This window comes from Amphiprion ocellaris, chromosome 9 (genome assembly GCF_022539595.1).
Source record: "Amphiprion ocellaris isolate individual 3 ecotype Okinawa chromosome 9, ASM2253959v1, whole genome shotgun sequence".
Taxonomy (NCBI): domain Eukaryota; kingdom Metazoa; phylum Chordata; class Actinopteri; family Pomacentridae; genus Amphiprion; species Amphiprion ocellaris.
The window spans coordinates 19,898,623-19,923,006 of record NC_072774.1 but is presented as its reverse complement, the minus strand read 5'-3'; the positions used below and the strand labels follow the sequence as shown (position 1 = coordinate 19,923,006).

Sequence of the window (24,384 nt, the reverse complement as noted above, 5' to 3'; positions counted from 1 at the left end):
GGTAAAAAACAAAAAACGAGTGGTTATTTGATTTTCGTTTTAAAATACAAAAATTAAAATTGAAATACAAGGCGTTTTCCTTTTCATGATCAAAAAGGGATATACGATTTTTTTTTTTTTTTTTTTAAATGCTTTGATTTTCGTTTTACATTTAGAATAACAAGAAAGTAAAATCAGTAAAAAGGTCCGTTTTTTCATTTTCTGAGACCGGAAGTGGTCATCTGCAAGTGTGCAGACAAACGACAACAAGATTCTCAGAGGGCGGAGCCAGAGAGCAGCGATTGGTCAGACCATAGATAATATAGAAGACAGCGCGCTAGCGTATCTAGTCTTCTATATATCTATGGTCTGCACGTCTGGTAGCGTTTCTGGATGCTGTTGACCTTGTTTTTGGAGTAAAACACGGTAAGAAGATAAATACTTCTAACCAGTAGCGTTGTTTTGTTGTACGTGAAGTCAGCGACTTGTGAAGAGTTGTGTTTTGTCGTGTTTGAGCAGTTGGTCCGGACGCGTTAGCTAGCTAAACGGCTAAGTTAGCTAGCGGGCTAATTAACACAGGTGGCTAACTTACCGCTGAACACCTGTGTTAGTTGCTGCTGCAGCTGTCCGTCATTATTAGAATGACATTCTCAACCTGTATTTCTCTGCTGTGTATTTTAACTTTTAAAAAAGTTATTTTACTTTAAGGTTAACTGAAACCCGTTGAGCTGCACTGAAGTTTAACATCCAGCTGGTTTGAATTAAACCGCGCTTATCTTAACATTGCGTAACATTACCTCTCTGAATCTCCATAATTTCATTAAATTCCTTCTCTTCCACTGCTCAAGTTCAATCCAGTATATAAAATGACATTAATAGTGAATAAACTAACAACCAACCATTGTATTTATTTATTACTGTATGTATTTGTAGTAAAACATGAGATAAAACATCCTACTTTTGGATCTAGAACTGCACAAGCCGTTCATTTTCAGTCACCTGACGAGTTAAACTCCCCTTTTTATGTGAGGTTAAAGCAGAAAGTCTGAGTTAACAAAGAAAGTTCTTTATAATTTGTGATACCTGTTGTCTCTGACTGAGGCTTTAGTTTTTGTTGAGCTGATTTACACGTAGAAACTTTGTTCAGGAAAATTTCTCAGTAGCTCAGAGGACAGGCTGCTTTTTACACAACCTTGTAAGAGAATGTCTGTCAATGCTTTCAGCAGAATTTAGAAACACAACACTTCCAAAACATATTTTGAGGCTGTGAGGTTCAACGTTTGAGAGTATATCAGTGTGTTTGTTTGTGGTCTTTGTGTTTCTAGGTGGAAGCTGAATTAGTGAGGATGACTCCTGCTCCTGTCATCTCTAAGCTCCTCACACATCTTTACCTGCACATGAGGAAAATCACTCCTGTACAATGCAGGTATGTTTGTCATTATTATAAATAGCTGTTGACTGGTGACCTGTCAGAAACCCATTATACAGAGTTAGCCAAAATAATGTTTATACACATCAGGAAAAGAAAAACTTGTATAAATATTTCAATACCAAATTTATTCAGACATCATGAGATTAATAAAAGTTCTCTTTGGCCTCTACAATTACAAGAGGTGCTCAAAGTGGTGGCTACTGGCTTCCAGACATTTCTGTTGTGTTGTAGACGTCACTTGTTGATGCTCCATTCATGAGGGTAATGCCATCTGTTGGGAAAACATCGTACAACAGGACACAGAGTTGTCATGATTTGATCAAACTTAGAAAGAGGAATCTATATGTATAGAAGTACTTATACAAATGAAATATTTATAAAAGTTTTTCTTTTCCTGATGTGTGTACATTATTTTGGCTGACTCTGTGAACTTCATGAGAACAAAACTGTCATTTAATTGTTGCTTTGAAAGCTTCTTTAGTGAAAACCAGCTGGTGTTCTGCTTTGAAACAAACTGCTGTTGAGGTCTGTGTTTTTAGGTTTAACCCCACAGTTTCTGAATGCACTGATAGTTGTTTTTTTCCTGATCAATGTGGATGTTATAATTGATGGTAACATTTACTGATCATATAATCAGCATGACAATATAACAGTATAACATTCTGACCACCTGACTAATACTGTGTTGGTCCCTTTATGCTGCTAAAACTCCTCTGACCCAGTGGTTCATCAGAACCTCTGGGGATGTCCTGTGGATTCTGTGGATCCTGTGGGTTGCAGGGTGGATCCTACCTAGACCAGGCTGATCCTGGACCATCCCACAGATGCTCAATCAGATGTGGATGTGGGGAGTGTGGAACCCAGGTGAACAGCTTAGCTCTGTCGTGTTCCTCGGACCACTCCTGAGGAATTTTAGTTTGTCCTGCTGAGGGAGGCAGCTGGCATCAAGGACTGCTGTTGCCATGGAGACTAGGGGGTTGTTTGTCCTGCAGTGTTTAGGTGGTGGTACATGTCAAACATCCACATGAATGTCAAGGTTTCCCAGCAGAACGTTACATTAGAACAAGATGACGGATGTTGTTCTCTTCAGCTGTCAGTGGTCAGAATGTTGTGGCTGATCGGTGGATCTGTCTGCCTTTACTCTGACATCCAGAGTTATACAAAAGTGTAGTATGTGTGCAGTGCAGAAGAGATTTACTTTATTGTATGCAGTTTTTTATTTTTTTTAAAGGGAGAGCATTTTTTTTTTCACCTGAAGAAGACCTAATTTTTCCCTTCAAAGGATAGTTAATTGTTACTACGGCTTCCATAGTGGTCCCGTCAGAGAAAATCATCCATATACAGATTTTTATTAATTCCAGGGCTAGTTCAGTAAAGATTATAATAATAACTACATCAGATTATTCTTGGTTGCAGTTGGAATTTTGCAGCCTGAGAGATGGTTGAGAAGGTTTGCAGTTCTTGTTTTAGCAAAATATGTTATAATAGAAGATCTTTATTGTCATTGTACATGAAATTATCTGCAAACCAGCAAAGTGCATCAGTTTGAGGTATCTAAAAATAAATAAGTAAAGAAAAATGCTTCTAAAGCCAATAATAAACAGAATATTTTGAGGGAATATTCTAAAAAGGAAAGAAAAGCTCCATTCTCACTCCTCTCAAGATAAACTGTCATTAAAATTGACTTTAAATTTAGCTTCAACACGAGATAAAAACATTTACTTTCATTACTGATATTGTCAAGTTTTAATAAAGTTCATGCTACTTTTATAAAATGATGAAAGTGAATAAATTGTATTTCTGTGATCTGTGTTTGATTTCTGTCTTTTCTCCTGTCATCCAGATGTTCAGAGGGAGATGATGCCACATCTGGTCCAGCTGATGGAAGGTCTTGAAGTTCTCTGACTGGCCTCGACTGAAGATGGTCGTCTCACTGGATTTAAGGTTCAGATGCTCAGTAACAAACTCCACCAATGAGCCAACAGGGAAGCTTTAGGTTTATTAAATGTTGCTATGAAGGTATCACTGTTTTTCTTTGTGAATGCAATGTGCTCCAACTGAAACCTGAATTAGAACTTAGAAGTAAATCCTTCCATCTGAAAGGATTTAGTTGCATTAATAACCTCATAACATTCTAATTTTTATTCCAGTCTTGGCTGGAAATAGAATCTCTGTATTGATTCAGGTAAAAACTGAACTTCACAGCATGTTGGAGCAAAACAACCAGATAAAAACTGTGATGGTGTTGGATTGTCAGACCGTAATGTTGCAGCTCAAAGCAGCTTTTCTATCTCAGTTCATTCTGACATTCAGCTATGAATCAACACAGCAGATGGTGATCCATGCTGTGGAAGTCTCACATCTCCTGATTTAATGGAGCTGCTTTGCACTTTTTACACTGTTTATTCACCAACACTTTATTTAATAAAAGTCCCATCTAGTTTTTATGAGGAATGTGATGTTTTAATTTCTCTGTGAATAACTGCAGTCTAATGTAACAGCTGGAGTTGTAACATCTGTCCTGATATTGATCATGAAGTATTGATCAGAATACTTATGGTTAGCAGTCATCCCTGAAGTTTTACATTAAAATCTTTACTTGTGTTGTGAACTTTGGTAAGAAGCAGAAACTTTAGCGTTGCCATGGATACATGAGTGTTAAATTCTGTCCACGTGGCCATTTTGGGAAATGCAGTCCAGTTCCAGAATGTGGAGGAATTTAGTCTCACAATCACAGACAACAAATATTATCTGAAAGTCGGGTTATTGTTGTTTATCAGCACAATACAAAAAGATTAATGTTAGAAATATTCCAGTTAAGACTCTAGAATATCATGATTTATGTAAATTTACCTCAATAATATGAATGTTCAGGTTAAGATTGTACAGTGATATTTATTATGTAAGTTTAGCTAATTAAAGTTTATGACTCTGCACTAAAATATTATTAAAATTGACATAATTATTATAATATTAAGGGTCAGACCCTACAGTATTGAGATTAAGAAATCAAATATTCTATAAAATGTAAATACACTGAATTCATTTGGATATATTAGAATCTACAATATTATTTATGACACAAATCTATCGAAATCAAAAATTTAATTATTTTCATGCCAAACATTTACTGGACTGATTTAAATATTAAAATCACTGCTTTCTAATCCTCTGCTGTACGTTCAAACCTGAGGCCTTAAATAGAAACACACAAGTATCTGATTGAAGGAACTTCTGCAGAGTCCTGGTTCCAGAACATGATGATAGAATTATAGACGAACTTTAACAAAAGCTGCCTGAGAGTTTACAGGTTTTTATGTTAGATTTTTTCAGTAATTTAATGAGAGTTATCAGCAAAAATCAAGTGTTTATTTGATGAACTTCATTTCCTAAAACATACATAATTGGAGCTCATATCTTTGGCAGCTGTAAAGTTTCTGCTCCTTCAAAGTTCACAACACAATGAATTAATTCCTAAAACACTCTCAATGCTGGAGAGCGTTTGTGATGCTGAAGCAGTGACCAGTTTTTCTGTTTCTTCTCTGGAGATGCACAATGAGGGACGTCTGCAGAGACTGAGAAAGAGTCTCACCACATCCTGACATGAGGAAAAAGACTTTATTGAAGACTACAATGAGAAAAACTATCAGACAGCAGACAGCTGCATTCAAGGTGAGCTCTGAACATTTGATCTGGAACAGGAATTCAATAACGGCAGCATGAGCTTCATTTCAGTCTGTAGCTGCTGAATTCATGGATGAATCATCTGGCACTAGAGAGGAAGACCATCAAACATCCACGTCAGCTGATGGAGGTCCAAGAGTCTCACCGAACAAACAACCTAGAGTGAAGACCTCTAACCTGATTGGACGGCCTCCTATTCAGCCACGTGTGAACAAATGCTTCTAAGTTGATTTGTTTTCTAAAATAAATCTAGTTTGAGTCCTAATCTATGCCTGTGTGTTTGCTTCTTTACATCGCTGTTAACAGTTTAGGCTCTTAGATTGTTCCAGATAAGACAAGTCCAAGATACTTCAGAGCCGTTCTACCACGAGACTGACAGGAAGAACTCCAACAGCTACTGAATGTTCCTGTGGTTCCCTCAAGGCTACAGGAGGAGCCCTACGACTAAATGACAGAAATCCACAAGTGTAATTTTATTTCAGGACTCGGTTATTAAATGTCAAAACAATCCATGTGACTCTAAAAACTCAACAGCTGTACAAACTCTAAGATTAAACTCTCCACAAGGTTCCAAAATAAGTTGGACTTCTACATGAGAGCTTCAATTATTCTTCATCTACTTCCTGAAAAGTTTGGTCAATAAAAAAGACAAAAACTAATATTTTCAGTTGAACTAAAGACAAACTTTGTGATTTTCTGCTCACACTTTGTGTTGTTGTAAACTTACTCTTTCAAATAAATAGCCGCCTAACCCCCAGGAAACCAGCATATGTCCTGTTTTTGTGTTGCTCCTCGGCAACCCTAGACAGCTGGGTCGTAATGTTTTTGAGCAACACACCATCCTATGACGTTTTTACAATGATGGTTCTACTATGAAACCAGTTTGACATGTTCAGGTGTTCTTTGTGTGAAAACTCAGAGATTTCAGGTATCAGAAGGTGGTTTTCAACTTTGTTAACTTTCTGCTTCAACTTTAAATTAAATTTACTTCAGTAACCCAGCCCTCTGGACTTCCAGTAAGCTGTGTTCCTATTGGCTGTCCAGGTGGCTGCTTGGTGTTATCAGGAACACCTGAGCCGCTCAGTGTCTTCCTGCTTTATTTGGCTGCAGTAAAACATTTCCTCTGCTTGTCTTCACCACTGAACTGGGTTTGGCTCCATTGCTTTAGTTTGTTCTTTAGGTGTTGGCTTGCAGCTTCCAGCAGTAAAATCGTCTTTAATGTGTTTCTTGGTGTGTTTTAGGGCTTTGTACTGGATAGTTGTCTTGGTAAATGTGGTTCTTTAGCCACAGTTAGCACATGGTGCTAATGTGTGCAGTGATTAGTGGATTTGGTGCAGCTGAGTTGTGTCTTTATCTTGGCTGTAGTGAGTCTTCAGAGGTTTTTGGTCAGGCACATTCTGTATTCTTGTTTGTGAAGCAACGCTGGTTGTCCAGAAGGTAAGAGTTCCTGTCCTGATTCTCTGTTCTCAGAGGTTCTCTGGTAGGCTGCAGGAGACTTTAGCGTTTGGGTTATGCTAGTTTTGTTTTTGTATGGTTTCATTTGGACGACTATCTTGAGGCCCCTCCATGTGGTTTAGTGAGGTTTTCTGCAACAGTTCTACAAAGCAACCTGCAGCAGAAGAGACTTTGAGAGTTTTTAGGAAGTTCTGGAGAGCAGACTTTAGAGCAGCAGAAACATTTGTCAGCAGTTTGAGCAGGAGAAGGTGAGCTTCAGACTAGAAATGACACGGAAACCTTCTTGACCCGTGTGGTGAGGTCTTGTACCAAGAGTTTGAGCAGGTTGTGAAGAGTCTGTAGTTCTTTGGTCTGAAAGCACAAGAAGAAATGACTCATTAAAGGAGAAAACAGGAGATGTTGTTGGTTCTTCTGTCGCTCTGCAGTTTCCTTAGACTGAATATCAAGTTTATATTTTAAATGATTTCCCATGTGAGCCCAAGAAGACTTCAATAAACTCCCTCCATCCCCTGGACACAACAGATTTTATTACCATGTTAAATTTTTTTTTATTTTTTTTTTTAATGTTTTTGAGTTTTAATCATAGTTTTAGCATAGTTTTTTTCTCTTTGCTTGTTTAGTTTTGTCATCTGTGTCAACGGTGCTAAACAAATAAAGTTGAATTGATAAAGTGAATAATTGACTAAATCATGATTGTGACAACAGAAGTATTTTCATTGTGATTGAAGGGTTTATTTCATTTTTAAGGTTGGGGTTAAAATCTTGACAGAAAAAGAAGATTAAAGAAATAAACTACATAAAAAAGGAATTAAATCAAAGGGGGAAAAAATTAATACAATAAAACTTTTAAAAAGGTTTATTATTAAAAAGTATTTTTTGAATGTTTAATTATCGAAAATATTATGTATTGTATCTTGTTTAATTATCTAATTCAACATTTTGTCTGTTTAATATAGTTAAACATTAAATACAATTAAATTCTATTAAACAGACAAAATATTGAATTAGATAATTAAACAAGATACTTGTCATTATGAAATTAAACAAAATTTTTCAAATACAAATATTCAAAATTACAGATAAAATATTTTTGATAATTTAACATTCAAAAAATACAATTAAACGAAGAATATTAAACATTTAAAAAAATACAAAACATTTAATTTTTATTAAACCTTTAGAAAGACAAAACATTCAATTAAAAAATTAAATGTTTAATTAGAAAATTACATCCTAAAGACAATAAAACTTCAAATAGGAATTAAACAGAAAATACAATGAAGCATTTAAAAAGAAAATTAAACATTAAAGGTGGTAAAACATTTAAAAAGAAAAACCTTCAAGATTTGATTGAAAAATTAAATATTGGGAAAGAAAAAAAAACATTCAAACAAGCCGATAAAACATTTGAAAATACAAACATTAAAAAGACAAAACATTTCGAAATCAAATCAGACATTAGAAAAGAATAAAAGGTGAGAAAAGAGCAAAACTAAACATTTAAGAAAAATCAAACTAAAGACAAAACATTTGAAAAGACACCAGTTAAACTTTAGAAGATCAAATTAATCAGAAGAGACAATAAAACGATCAAAAAGAGCAATAACAGATAAAGGTCTGAAAGCATTTTCTAATCTGAAATGAAAACATCAAGTTGTTTCTTTAAACATTTCCTCTTTGTATGTTCTTGGTTTGATTGTGGACAGATTTACTAAGAACTCATTTCAGAAAACTGCTTTCCAGATAAAGTCTACTAGTAGTTGAAGGCATCAATCAAACTAATGTTACCTTCTGATCTCCACAAACTTTACTGTTCAGTGAAGAGAATCAAAGTTTGTTGAGGATTTCTAAAGAACCCACAGGTGAAGGTCTGAGAAGAACTCAGATGGATGGTCTAAATGTGAAATCAAGACCCATGGTCACAAGTTTTAAGGCTTCTGTTAATCAGAAAGTTCAAACTAACAGAGAAGTACTGAGAAACTTTTGAGATTTCAGTCCTCAGACTGTCTGAAGGTTCAAACTAACAGACATCTACTCAGGAACTTCAAAAATTTCAGCCCTCAGACTGTCTAAAGGTTCAAACTAACAGAGAACTACTGTGGGACTTAGAAAATATCAGCCCTCAGACTGTCTAAAGGTTCAAACTAACAGAGAACTACTGTGGGACTTAGAAAATTTCAGCCCTCAGACTGTGTGAAAGCTCAGGTCCTGAGGACTCGGGAGGTCTGGAGGCTTTGGAAAGTCTTGGAACTGAGGGTTCAACCCTCCAGCGCAAAGGCTGAAGTCCAACCCCCTGCGAAAAACGGTCGAGTTGAGACTCGAGTTTAAAAAAAACTCGAAAATGACAAAAAATAGATGATAAATGCGCAAAAAAACAAAGAATTTGTATCTGAGCGAGTAGCTCAGGGGAAAAGAAGAGTGACTACCAACTGGAAGGTCGCTGGTTCGAGACCCGCCACCGGCATTTTTCTTTCTTTGTCTTTGTCAGAATTTTGAGAAAATTTAAGAAGTGTCTGGTCTTGAACCGGCGACCTGCAGCTCCATAGGCAAATCCTTAACTCACTGAGCTACAGATCAGATGAAAAGAAATAAATTCGTCGTCCCTTTCACATCGTAGTTCCTGAAGTGACCACATGGGCGGAGGCAAGGCGGAGCCTGGGTGGAGTCAGGGCGGAGAGTAGGCGGGGAGGTGGGTGGCGGCCTCCCCCCTCTACTCCCCCACCTCCCTCCACCGCCCACCACACCTTCCCCCGCCCGACGAGTTCTTCGAGTCTCCACGAGTTCTTCGAGTCTCCACGGGTTTTCCCGAGATTCTGGAGTTTCCACCAGGTCGGAGGCAGAACAAGTTGTCATGAAGAGGTGTTGAAGTCGGCCAGGATGGAGTGACTTTTTACAGCGACGAGAAGGAAGACGACTAGAAGAGCAGGTCTTTAACCACCATCCATAAAATCCATGGAGTTGCTCCAGAGAAATGAAAGAAGGTCAACTTTTATCAACCTCCATCCACATGTTCAACTTCATATCTTTACTTGGACATTTTTAGCACCACAAACCTTTTGTATCACACTTTATTATCCTTGATTAGGACTTTAATGAAATCCACCAGCAGATTTAGTTTTTGTTGACAAACTTTAATCTTGTCGTCGTGGGACTGCAGTATTTAAAACTGTTCCTTCTATTTGACCTCATGTTTATTAGTTTTAGTGAAGAAAGTTATTTTAATTGTCGATTAGTCTCTTAAAAACCAAATAATAAATTGGGTTAGTCAAGAGGCTTAAATTTCTTACGTTGTCATATTTTAAATATGACAAAAAATATAAAAATAAAGTGTCTTGAGACAATTTGACCTGTAATTGGCATTATATAAATAAAATTGAATTAAAATTGTATGTATAATTCATCCATATATGTTGGAAAACACATTTTCTTTGTCCATTAATCTGTTGATTGTTTTCTCCAGTAATTCATTTCTTGTTTTTGTTTATAAAATGTCAAACCCAAATATATTCAGTTTACTGTCATAAAAACCAAAAAGATTTACATTCATGATGCAGGAATCAGGCAGTTTTTCACTTTTTATCTTAGTTTAGTCAGAAAGATAGTTGATAATGTGTGAATTGTTGCAGCTTGTGAGCCGTAGAAGGTTTTAATCTTTGGGGCCGAGTGTCAAAAAACATTTAGAAAGAAACATTAACAAAACACTCAAAGATTTGAACATCATTTGCATGACAATGTCTAATTAAAGGACATTTATTTCCGACGTAAATGTGTGATATTCATCCTCTGGAGCTTTCTCTTCACATCGTCTTCCGCCTGGACTGGTTTGGTCGGGTGCATGTGCAACAAACATTTGAAAAAATGCACTTTAACATCAATGAATGACACTGAAGTTTAATCTCTACATAAAGGAGACTGAGTCTGGATGTGCTGCTCTGTCATGAACCCCTAAGTTTAGGGAAAGTTCAAACAAAAGAGGACAGTTCAGATAAGACTTGAGAATGAGCTTATTTTGAACAAACATCTCACGACTTTCTGAGCTTCAGCACCTCTAGCAAGATATTTTAACAAGCAACTCAAGAGATCCAGAAGTTGGAGAGAGTTAGCTTTAGCTGAGCCAAAGAACATGTGGGACGCTAACCTAGCAAACATTTCAGACTTTTCTCTGTGAATTCTGAGAAATAATTTACTATTTAATGACAGAGCTACACATCTTAACTCAGTCTCATTAAAACAGACTCTAATTCAGTGTCATCCATCCATATTAAAGTGCAGTTACCCAAAATGTTTGCTGCATGAGCTCCAACAAAACCTGTCCAGGTAGAAGGCCACTTTGACAAACAGGAAGTGGATGATTCCAAGCAGATTTATAGAAGGGGGAACTGGACTGTACTAAGTGTGGTCGAGTATAGAGGGGTGTTTTGTGGGTTTTTAAGGCTGATAATGATTATTAGTAAGACATTTGGAGTCGATATTCATTTGCAGTAAATGAAAGTATTTAAAATCTTGGAGTTAAACTTACAAAAACACAAACTAACAGAAAACTTTGTTGATACGTTTTTGTTTTGTTTACAGATGTTAAGTTAACCCTTAAACATCCTCTCCAAAGAAAAGGCAATGAAAAAATAATTTCTTTATATTTCGTATCTCTTTGGGGCACTAATAACAACAATCAATGTTTTTTTTTTTATGAAGAGACCCAGTGATTTTTAAAATATTGACCTCTACCAAACGGTTGAGAAAAATTATTTTACCCTTTTAAATCTTTTTATTTTTTTTTACATTTCAAATGACACATTTGTGTTCAGCAACTCCTTAGGCACCATAATATGTCAAAAGTATTACTTTACCTTTGAAAATCACAGCAAACAGAGGCCTCGTGAGGAGTGATTTTGCTCATGCTAACTTCCTGTGAGCAGACTCACTTGCTCTGCATGCTATTTCAAAACAGTGACATCTACTGGATTTTTTTTGTATAATGTACCTTAGAGTGGTACCTAATGAGGGGTAGAGATGGCTGAAACATGTGGACTTAAGTAAAACATATTTTTCAATAAGATTTAGTGTTGAAAAATGACATTTTTCGACATAGTATACTATGGCTTTTTTTTGCCCCAAAATTCATGATGATTTTTTTTTTCAAAGAAAACCTTTCTGGAGTGTTTTTCACGGCCTCCTTTACATTATTTCATCATATGGCACGTTTTTATAACATGTTGAAAAATGACATTTTTCGACATCTATGGCGTTTTTTTTGCGCCAAAATTCATGATGATTTTTTTTTCAAAGAAAACCTTACCATAGTGTTTTTCACGGCCTCCTTTACGTTATTTCATCATATGGCACGTTTTTACAACATGTTGAAAAATCGCATTTTTTTTTCGACATAGTATACTATGGCGTTTTTTTGCGCCAAAATTCATGATGATTTCTTTTTCAAAGAGAACCTTACCATAGTGTTTTTCACAGCCTCCTTTACATTATTTCATCATATGGCACATTTTTACAACATGTTGAAAAATGACATTTTTCGACATCTATGGCGTTTTTTTTGCGCCAAAATTCATGATGATTTTTTTTTTCAAAGAAAACCTTTCTGGAGTGTTTTTCACGACCTCCTTTACATTATTTCATCATATGGCATGTTTTTACAACATGTTGAAAAATCGCATTTTTTTCCCGACATAGTATACTGTGGCGTTTTTTTGCGCCAAAATTCATGATGATTTTTTTTTCAAAGAAAATCTTTCTGGAGTGTTTTTCACGGCCCACTTTACATTATTTCATCATATGGCACGTTTCTACAACATGTTGAAAAATTGCGGGGTTTTTTTTCGACATAGTATACTATGGCAGTTTTTGCGCCAAAATTCATGATGATTTTTTTTTCAAGGAGAGCCTTACCATAGTGTTTTTCACGGCCTCTTTTACATTATTTCATCATATAGCACATTTTTACATGTTGAAAAATCGCTTTTTTTTCCCGACATAGTATACTATGGCGTTTTTTTTTGCGCCAAAATTCATGATAATTTTTTTTTTCAAAGAAAATCTTTCTGGAGTGTTTTTCACGGCCCACTTTACATTATTTTGTCATATGGCACGTTTTTACAACATGTTGAAAAATTGCATTTTCTTTTCGACTCAGCTGCATGCCCTCGTCCACCCGGCCTCCGTTGACTCGTCCCGCCTGCCGTCTCTGGAACTGAAGCTGGATTGGAACAGACCAAAGTACAGTCCAATCACGATGCCAGCTGCCTCTCAAAAGTCTCCTTCATCTGGCAGGTGGCGGCACTTCTTCTGAGGGGAAGCTGAGCTGGCCCGGCAGAATTTTGGAGATGTGTTCCAGTGGCTGGTGGATGTGTGGGGAGATAGAGAGGGACCTTTGAATTGTTCAGAAAGGAAAACAGGGAACCCATTAGTAGTTTTAGTTTAGGATGCTACTGCGGTGTGTTTTGGGGTTTTAAGAGGTGAACAGGAAGAGTTGTTTTTCGTATTGATTATCTTTTACGTTTTTCATGGTTGGAATGTCCATCAATGTCAACATGAAGTTCACTTTTAGTTATGTTTATTTCTTCTTATTTTACAAACACCCATTTGCTTTTAACCCCCTCACATGTTGTGCTGTTGTAAACTTACTCTTTCAAATAAATACTCGTCTAACCCTCTGGAAACACAACTGACTTCCCCTCTTGACGTCCCTTTAGTTTGCCCCGAGTTATGCTGCTATAGGCCTAGGCTGCTGGGGAACCTCTCTTGATGCACTGAGCCCTTCTCTAACTACCTATGTATTTACTATATATACCATTATTGCATTACATTCACTCTGTTTCTTTCTGTGTCCTTTCTCCGAGTGTCCCTGGTCCCAGAGCTGGATGCTGGATGCTTCAGATGTGTGGCTGTGTTTTATGGTCCTTGTGTCCCACCCCCCCACCTCTCTATCTCTACCCCTCTATCTGTATCCCTCTATCTCTATCTCTACCCCTCTATCTCTACCTCTTCTGTCCCTCTCAACCCGCCCGGCCAGCAGGCAGATGGGTCCCCCCACATTAGAGCCGGGTTCTGCTCGAGGTTTTTTTCCCTGTTAAAAGGGTGTTTTCCTTGCCACTGTCGCCTTTTGGCTTGCTCTGGGGGTCAGGCATATGGGTTCTGTAAAGCGTCTCGAGACAATTTGACTGTAATTGGCGCTATATAAATAAAATTGAATTGAATTGAATTGAAACCAGCGTTTGGACTGTTTTTCTGTTGCTCCTCACCTACTTCGGACAGCCAGGATATAAGGTTTTGTGGACTAAAGGCTAAACAATGACGTTTTCAGAGCGACATGCTATACTCTGACGTATTTAGACCAAAGGCTATACTATGATGTTTTTAGAGCGACATGCTATACTGTGACGTTGTTAGAGCAACATGCTATACTATGACCTTTTTAGAGTGACATGCTATACTATGATGTTTTTTGAGCGACATGCTATACTATGACATTTTTAGAGCGATATGCTATACGATGACGTCTGTTGGACCACAGGCTATACTATGACATTTTTAGAGCGACATACTATACTATGACGTTTTTTGAGCGACATGCTATACTATGATGTTTTTAGAGTGACATGCTATACGATGACGTTCTTTGGACGACATGCTATACTATGACGTTTTTAGAGCAACATGCTATACTATGACGTTTTTAGAGCGACATGCTATACTATGACGTTTTTAGAGCGACATGCTATACAATGACGTTTTTAAAGCAACATGCTATAGTATGACGTTTTTAGAGCGAAATGCTATGCTATGACGTTTTTAGATCGACATGCTATAGTATGATGTTTTTAGAGCGACATGCTATACTATGGCGTTTTTAGAAAGACATGCTATACTATGACGTTTTTAGATCAACATGCTATACTATGACGTTTTTAGAGCGACATGCTATGCTATGACGTTTTTAGAGCGACATGCTATACTGTGACGTTTCAAGAGCGACATGCTATACTGTGACGTTTCAAGAGCGACATGCTATACTCTGACGTTTTTTGGACTACATGTATACTATGACGTTTTTAGAGCGACATGCTATACTATGATGTTTTTGGACGACATGCTATACTATGACTTTTTTTGGGCGACATGCTATACTATGACATTTTTTGGGCGACATGCTATACTATGACGTTTTTAGAGCGACATGCTATACTGTGACGTTTCAAGATCGACATGCTATACAATGACGTTTTTAAAGCAACATGCTATAGTATGACGTTTTTAGAGCGACATGCTATGCTATGGCGCTTTTAGATCGACATGCTATAGTATGACATTTTTAGAGCGACATGCTATACTATGACGTTTTTAGATCAACATGCTGTAGTATGACGTTTTTAGAGCGACATGCTATGCTATGACGTTTTTAGAGCGACATGCTATACTGTGACATTTCAAGAGCGACATGCTATACTGTGACGTTTCAAGAGCGACATGCTATACTCTGAAGTTTTTTGGACTACATGGTATACTATGACGTTTTTAGAGCGACATGCTATACGATGACGTTTCAAGAGTGACATGCTATACGATGACGTTTTTTGGAACAAAGGCTATACCAATGACATTTTTAGAGCGACATGATATACAATGACATTTTTTGAGCGACATGCTATACAATGATGTTTTTTGAGCGACATGCTATACTATGACGTTTTTAGACCAAAGGCTATACTATGACGTTTTTAGAGTGACACGCTATACTATGATATTTTTTTGAACAACATGCTATACTGTGACATTTTTGGACGACATGCTATACTATGACTTTTTTTGGGCGACATGCTATACTATGACGTTTTTAAAGCGACATGCTATACTATGACGTTTTTAGAGCGACATGCTATACTATGACGTTTTTTGGGTGACATGCAATACTATGACGTTTTTAGAGCGACATGCTATACTATGATGTTTTTAGAGTGACATGCTATACCGTGACGTTTTTAGAGCGACATGCTGTACTATGACATTTTTAGAGCGACATGCTATACTATGACGTTTTTTGGACCAAAAGCCATACTATGACGTTTTTAGAGTGACATGCTATACTATGACGTTTGTTGGGCGACACTCTATACTATAGGTTTTTTAAATTGACATACTATGACGTTTTTTTTTTTGTTTTAGTTTTTTTTTGTTTTTTAGCAACATATAAGAATTTGAACAGTTTTAAAAATTACTATACTTTTACTTGTGCAATGAAATATTATTCTATGGCATTTTTTAGATGACATATACTCTGATGTTTTCTTTAAAAACATACTATTTTGACAATATACTGCACTATGACATTTTTTGAACCACATATCATACATGACAATTTTAGGCAACATCCTATCATTTTGCTCTTTTTGAACCACATAATAATCAGTTGGGCTTTTTTGTCGACATGCTATACTATGATCTACAGGCCATACTATGTTATTCTTGAAAAGTATACTATACTTTGACATTTTCTGAACTACATCCTATACTATGGCGTTATACACAGAGTGCTTTGGTTACGTGTTGATTTATAATCTAGATTTTTTTTCTGTTTTGTTTTTTGAGGGGATTACCACAGACCTGACCGTGAACACCGTTGACACCCACCTGAGGGAGATGCTGCCTAAGATCTCAAGGCTGCTTGGTCGTGGTCTTTCTGGTCCTGCTCCAGAACGCCTTCATCAACTACGTCTTCTTTTGAAGAGGCCCTCAGATGCTGCAATCTCTGACCTCAAGGAGGAATTGCTACTTTCACTCTGTAACGAGACGGCAGTTATTTTAAAGACCCAGCTCCTGGCGGCTTTGAGTGAAAGTTTAACACCCATCAAAACGGAACTACAGACAGTTAAATCTGAGCTGTTGGTCAGTATTTCAAACATCAAGTCCGACCCGGCTGCCCTAAAGCACGCTGTGGGTGAAACGGAAACTTCACTCTCCACATCACCGACGACATCGTCACACTCCAAAGCAGAGCACCTGTCTGCTGAACTTTTAAAAGTGGACTATAAATGTGAAGAATGTGAGCAGCAGCAGACTGTGAGCAGTGGAACAGATGTGATCAGAAAGAAGTCATTTTCTTTTTTCTTTTCTTTCTGGTTGACTTGATGCTGTCAGATGCAGATGTTGGAGCTGATTCTGATCTTTCAGGATAAAAAAGCTGCTTTTCCTTCACATACTTTTCAGGAAATTATTCTCTCAGGTTTTCTCTGCTATTTATATTTTTATTATCTGTGATTATTTCATTATTTCTTTATTGTAAAAATAAAGTTTGAGGCATAAAGACTCATTTAGTTATTTTAATCCTGAAATCTTTGATGTAGCAGAACTAAACTTCCATTTTCCTTCTTGTACTTCTGATACTAGAACTAAACGTACCTTCAACACGGATCATCTGCTTTTAATGAATCAGCAGCAACATCACAACAACAAATGAGACAATTTTCAACAAACTACTGAAACTGATGTCATTTAAAACTATCAGAGTCTGTTTTAGTGTCAAATTAAAGCTGATTACTGACAACTAGAACATTAATGTTACTGTTTTAATCACATTTAAGTTTCCTGAACATTACATTAATGTCAGCCAGTCAGTTTTATGAACTTAATGAACCACATTACAGGAACACAACACACTTCAGCTGTTTACATGAAACTCAACACATTAGCTTGATGCTACGTTAGCTTTAATCAGGCTACTAGGCAGGTAGCTCGGTTAGCATCGCTAACATTAAAGCTAATATTTACTATGCTAACTTTCTTCTCTGGTCAACACACACTGAAACAAACTCCACCAACATCTGGAGTGCATGGCACACATTACATCTGACACTAAAGCTGCATATAAAGTGCATTAAAAGCGGCACCGATACGAAAATAAACATTTACTTACCGAACTATCAGAGTCCTTTCAGTGTCTGCTGGTAGAATCAGCCGAAGGTAGAAAACTGGTTAAAACAAGCCAACGGGCAGGAAAACTGTCTGTGGAAAATGTTCTGCTGCTCCACCGATAAATAAACCAACAGTTATTATAACAGAATTAATCCAAACGAGGAGAAGAGAGTCTCTGCTGCCTCTTCCATAGGACCTGTCAATCATTCCAGACCGGACTGTCAATCAAGTAGTCCCGCCTCCTGGCTTCGCAAAACTAACGCTCTATTAAAAAAAAAAATCAATATTGATTTATTTTAAGATCGGCCACCTGATCTCTCATTTTGACCATGAAAACTCACGAAAAAAAATGTATGTACATTCTATGCACTCTGTTTGGCTCCACACTTGCTGATGACCACTTCCGGTCTCAGAAAATGAAAAAACGGACCTTTTTCGTTTCTCTCTTACTGATTTTACTTTCTTGTCATTCTAAATATAAAACGAAAATCAAAGCATTTTTAAAAAAAATCGTATATCCCTTTTTGATCATGAAAAGGAAAAACGCCTTGTATTTCAATTTTAATTTTTACATTTTAAAACGAAAATCAAATAACCACTAGTTTTTTTTTTTTCAATACCCGTTTCAGAACGGAAAATCCAATTACCAGATCCGTACATGGACCGTGGTGGATGTTTGGTGTGTGTGTGTGGGCTGTGTGTCTGAATGTTTTTGTTAAAAACATTCAGGGACTGAAACGAGTGAGAGCTCGTATCTGTGCAGGTTACAGTCGAAAAGTACAGTGGTAGTTGTCGGCTGAAAAACTACAACTCCTGGCAACAACGTCACTTCCTGTTTATGGGGACGGGAGCCTCTCGGGTACGGACACGTAAGAATCATGTGACAGGTCATGGCCACAACGTGATCACGCTTATTTCAACGTAAGAAGTCCTTCAAATACCGGTGGTCTGGTTTATAAAGAGTTTTGTTGTATGCGCTTTATTGTGTATTTTTACAAACCCATCACTGCAACGAAAAAGCACCCTGAGACCTGATGAATGTGTGAAATGTTAGTGTAACTCCCCAGATTTTATATGCAAAAAGAATTATCGATATATCTTAGCTGGTTTAAAATCTACAGCCAATCAAAAATCAATATGCAAAACGTAGCGCAGGCGCTACGCTGGGTTCTAAAGGGTTAAGAAGTATTCTATCAATAGAGATGCTGATTTAGATCTTTGTCAATGCACCAATATGTATACATGTGTTGTAAACATTTGCATGTGTGGATCGGTTTCACTTCAAGTCACACAAGCATGAGCAAGGTCCTTGAGTGGAAGTTTAGTGTTTGAACATTGATGTCAGAATTGTGTTGTACCCAATGCATGAGAGAATGGCATCCTGAGCCAGCTCTCCCTCCCTCCTCGTTTACGCCTTCCTCTCACCCTCCCTGCCCTCTGTTACTGCGTCACACTGCTGGGAGAGCGTGCGTGGACCGGGACCCCGGGGGCCCGTTGTCCATAAGCGGAGGGGGTGGAGGTCGTTGAAGAGAGCCCAGGGGTCAAACACTGTGTGCGCAGTTCCGGGACCCCTATCTGACTACGCGACCCAAGCACAGACAAGCCACTGTTTCTCCTCAAGTTCTCCTTTCATTCCCCCCAGCAATGGGACCCTTACGCCGGGGTGCATTGGCAAGGCTCAGGGGTGGGCAGTGGGCGACCTTCTGATTTTAAAGATATAGACATGCATTCCTCTATTGTCAAAAACCTCATAATTCATTTGACTGCTTGCGCAGGCCATCCTGTCCCCCCCCCCCGCCCCACACACACACACACACACACACACACACACACACATAAGCCATCTCTAAAGTTAATGACCCTTGAGGTTTGTTAACGAACAGTCATTTTTTTGGAATGGGGAGGGGTTGGAGGTGGCGTACTGTGTGGTAGTCACACAGCTGCAGGGTATGACATTGACCCTAATATATAGTAACTGCCTGAGAGTGAAAGTGTAGCCTGGTTAAGAGGGTGCACAATACAACAGATCTTTGTTTAATTATCATGAAAAAAAATCATCAAAAAGATAGATTTTGTGATTGGTTTCTTTAATGTGTTTTTTTTTAATATTATTATTATTATAGTACAATACTTTTTACATAAATTTGCATTGTTCCAGGTTCTTCAAACAAGGGGGATTCTGTTTTGTTTCAGTCATCTGTGCATTTTTTTTTTAAAAACAGTGAGTTCACCCAAGTGACAATTTTTTTTCTCATTTACAACAAATGTCATGGACCTATATGTATATGCTTTTATTTGTTCTGCTTTTGAGGAAAAACACCACTGAGACTTCATCCACAGGACAGCAAGAGTGAAATAAATTTTCATTCAAAAAATTAAACAGCAACTCTTCCTGGCACAACACCAGTGAAGTTTTCATTGGAAGAGCTTTTTATTACAGAAATATTGTTCTGAAAACTGTTGACAGTGCGCTCTGTGGATTAACTTGAAAGACAGGGACACTGCTTGAGAAAGGTTTTCCAGAAAATAAATGAAGTAGCATATTTCATTATATTGAAATGACTGATATAGGAGGTTATATTTTCTTATGATTATATGATACTGGATACAAATTTGTCACCACTTTCACCTCCCCTAACCTGGTACTTGATCCTTACGAAGCACAAGTGCTGCACCTCCACCCACCCTATTCACTAACACAGCTTTGCCCTGCTGCAAAGCCAGCATACAGAGCTGGGGTTAAGGATGGTTAAGGACAGTACTAATCGATCCTCCAATTACGGAGACCCAGAGAGTGAGAGGTAGGGAGAAGAGAGAGGTAGCCTGGGGTTTGAGTGTTGGGAGGGTATCTCCAAATGTGGAGGGGTGGGGGGGATGAGAGGTAGCCTTTATCTACGGATCCTCTCCTTTAACTTGAAGCCGGGTGTCATGGGGCTTTTGAAGTAGTGCAAAGAGAGGAGGGACAGAAGAGGGGGAAGAAGGAGGGGTGGGTTGACGTGCAGGCAGGGTCTCTCTCCATGCCAAGGGGAAGATGTCTGAAGGAAAATCTTTACAGCCTTGACAAAGCCCCTGATGTGCGTTGCGTTTTTGTGTATTTGTGTGCGAGTATTTGGATATCTCTGTGTATCTTAGCGTGTTTGTGTAAGTATGCATGTGTGCCTGAGCTGAATGTCTGGCTCATGCAATGAGGCGGGGATCGCTGAGCCTCCTTTTTAAATTGCTGCTAATGAGCCCTGGCTGGCGAGAGGTACTCGAATTGATTAAATTTGCATGGGAGCCTAAATCATGACAGGAGCCTCATACTTGTGCACCCCACCTCTAGGTGCACACACACATACACAGCACCCCTGCAATGCCCCCACCTCCACATCAGACCTACAGGGGGTATCTCTCTGCAGGAGAGTGGGCCAGGATAGACCAGGGGGAGGGTGTGTGCACGTGTGTGCGTGTGTGTGTGTGTGTGCGGTGTTGAACGGGGCGTGGAGCGCACCCATCTGCCCCAGTATTACTGTCAGTCCATCATTCAGGGGAATGCCAGGCGCGTGCCTTGGGGACGTGTTCATTACGCTTTAACTACCGGATCTGTCCTTGTCTCACAGCCTCCTTGTGTCATTGTCTGCCTGAGATTGTGTGTATGTATATTTATGCATGTGTCTGCTTGCATCACAATTGAATGCACCCAGTTCATGTATATGAGAGGAGGAGGAAGGGGGTGTTTTTAAATTAAGCAATATTCCAGCAATACACACACCGGACTGCACTTGAGTTTGATACAGTAGCTTTGACTTTTTAAAAAACGATTCATTATATTGTTGATTTCCTGTCGTGCTCCTTTTCACTTTATTATAATACTCTCAGAATCCTAATCTACCTCCATATTTCACACAAATACACAAACACACTCTCCCACCATGCACTTTTGTGTTTGTATGTTACTGTGTTGCTTCTCCAACACTTATCTCTCTGATGGTAACTCTGTGACAAAACATGATGAGAGCTACTTTGTTTGTACACGTGTGCCTCCTATCTACTACTACCGACAGTGAGGTGTGAGAGTGAGTGTAAATGTGTGCGCTGATGGGGGACAGCGCTCGTGCGTGGGTAGCCTGGGTGATTGCAGTAATCAGATGGGGGTGTTAATCAGAGTTTGTTCGTCAGTGGCCTGATGAGGGGCGATGAGGGCCGCTGATTGTAATGTGATGCTTCGATCGGTCCCTCTGACGACTACAGAGACAAACCGCCAAGAGAATCATTATCATACCATACACTTTTATCTCCCACTTTTGGAACGCCATGACAGACTGCCAGAGAGTAAACAAACAAGCAAAACACCACACGTCTATACGCGTGGAAGTATGTCACTGGGAAGACGCAGACTCAATTATTATTTTTACAGGATGTTTTCATTCCAGTGGACACAATGACGCATTGTGACTTGATGGGTTATACATCACTATTTAGGTGTCAGTGTCACCCCTATTGAATAGCAGGGGGAAGGGATGCGTCAGGGTTAGAGGGGAGAAGAGATGTTGCTGGGAGAAAGGTTTGGGGGTTGGGATGTAAATGTGACCCCATGGTTTATAGTACCATCTTGCCACAGACGGGCTTGCATCAGATATTTTCCCCCTTTTTCTTTTTTCTTTCTTTTTTTTTTTTTTTTTTTGCAAGGAGGGGGTGCTGACGCTATTATGGCTGCCTCATCAGCCAAGTCCCTACAAGGGCTGATACAAATTAATTAACCTAATTAGGGGCTGTGATTGCGGGTGTGATTATAGGGGCTGGAAGGGGAGGGAGGGATGGAGGGATGAGGCAGAGAGGGATGGTTCATGTATGTGGGGGTGCGCTGGCAGCCAGGGCCCAGGCGATGATGAGCCAGGAGGTGTGGGAGACGAGCCAAGACGCTCTGCATGGCTAATCAGGAAAGCTAGCTACCTTCAGCATTCCCTCCCCTTTCTGTTTTCAATTCTCCACCTTCTATTTACTTCAGTTCTGTCATTTTTTTCTTCTCCCTTTTTATATTTCACCTCTCTCATGCTTCAATTTACTCTTTTTCTGAAGGTGTAATTTCATGACACTCATTTCTTCACTTTTTTCAACTTCTGATGTGTCTCAGGTGAGTTATATATGATTTTTGTGGCCAAAACAGAAAATAATGACCCTTTATTTGACTGAGCAGGACTCCAGATTTATCTACAAAGCTGCAGTGTGCCTTTTTGTGATGTTCTGTAGTATCATGCTGCATGGGGTGCAGTGCAGTACTGCCTATTGTTCACTTTAACTGTACTCCCCACAAGGAACAGAAATACCCTCTGGGAACACACATACAGTCGCACACATGCATGCAAGCTCACACAATATCTCATCCTTTGGTATGCACAACCAATCGCGGCTCAACTTCAGATGCGCAGACTTTCTGCCTCCCTCTCTCGCAGAGCCACACAGGCACACTCTAGAGGAGCAATATTTAAATCTCCTTCTATTTGTATTGGAAACAGAACAAAGATATTCTTCAGACCGAAGCAAAATGTGTTTTCTTGCCGGCATCAGCAATTCTAATGTTTCTAATGAGTTGGAGGAGAAGAGGAGCAACTGGAAGTGGTTAGGTATCAGTAAATAAAAAAAGAATCACAAGCAAAGAACAGAAACACCACAAAAGTTCCTGAGAAGTGCACTTTTGGGCTTCCACCTGCTAAAAGTGCAATAAACTTGTGCCAGTATCGTCCACTGATTCCAATGTCACCTTTGAATATTGCTGCTGTATCTGCGCCTTACTAGGTATGTGGTGGATTGTGGCATTTGATTTCCAAGATTGTGCCTTTAGCTGCCTCTCCCTCTCTCTCCTGGTCTCACTATCTCACTTTCTCTTCTTCTTGCTCACCCTCCCTCTCACGTTTAGTGTTTCTGCCTCAGTATCAGTTGCAGGGATGTGATTAGGAAGCCACTAGCAGACAGTGATAGGGAGGTGTTCATATCGCCACTCTAATCTGGAGCCCCAGGAAAAAAGCCCCTTCTGTATTCCTCTCCCAAGGATTGCGCATCGTAAATGGCTGTCAGACACCTCTTCATGTATGGAAAAATCTGAGGAGGTGTTTTCATCAAGCATAAAGGTTAAAAAGGGAAAGAGCAAAATAGAAAATGTGAGATCCTTAAAGGAATAGTTTGACATGTCAGTAAAATAGGCTTATTTATTTTGTTGCAGAGTCAGATGAGAGTGTCGATACTACTCTCATGTAGATGTGTCGAATACAAAGCAAGCGGTAAACATAGCCTCGATTCAAAAGTGGAAACAAGGGAACAAACAAAGGGGAACAATGCACTGTCTTAAAAGTTGTCTAATTAGCACGTTATAACAATGTTTATTCCAAGCAAAAACCTTAGTATTTTCTCTGCCAGGGTTATTGACTTCAGGAAGTCACTTCAACTGGCCAAGAAGTACTGCAGCGCATAAAACCACAACTTAAAGGGTCAGGTTAGTCCAGTCTTGTTTCCAGTCTAAATGCTAAGCTATCTTTCTCTTGGCTCCACCTTCATATTGACCAAACAGATATAAGAACATTAATTTTCTCCTTGAATCACAAGAAAACAATTAAATGCATTTCCCCAAATTCCAGACTATTGTTTTAATGAATGGTACTTAGTTAGAAATATAGTGAATATGACTATGTGCAGAACAAAATGTACTATTCCAGGCTTGTTTAGTAAAGGATGTTAGACAACTAGATATTTACCCTTGAAATGAGTTGTATTTCAGAAGTGAAATCATAACATGACAATTAATGTTGTAGAGTAAAGGAGTCTGTTCAAATATTCCAGCCTTCATGTATTTTAACTTCACACTCTGCGCTGTCTGGCCATCCCACACTGCCTGTGATCAAAACATATTCCTCGCAAAGGAATGATCGCTTCCCTGTCTA

At 38.6% G+C, this 24,384-nt stretch overlaps 1 long non-coding RNA gene across 1 annotated transcript; it reads left to right on the top strand.

The window, feature by feature from the left end:
- The first annotated feature begins 293 nt into the window (after positions 1 to 293).
- Positions 294 to 5,364, top strand: LOC129349611 (uncharacterized). The gene is made up of 3 exons (XR_008602671.1): positions 294 to 405; positions 1,305 to 1,405; positions 3,255 to 5,364. It is a non-coding gene; the product is annotated as an uncharacterized LOC129349611 (long non-coding RNA).
- The last annotated feature ends 19,020 nt before the right edge of the window (positions 5,365 to 24,384 follow it).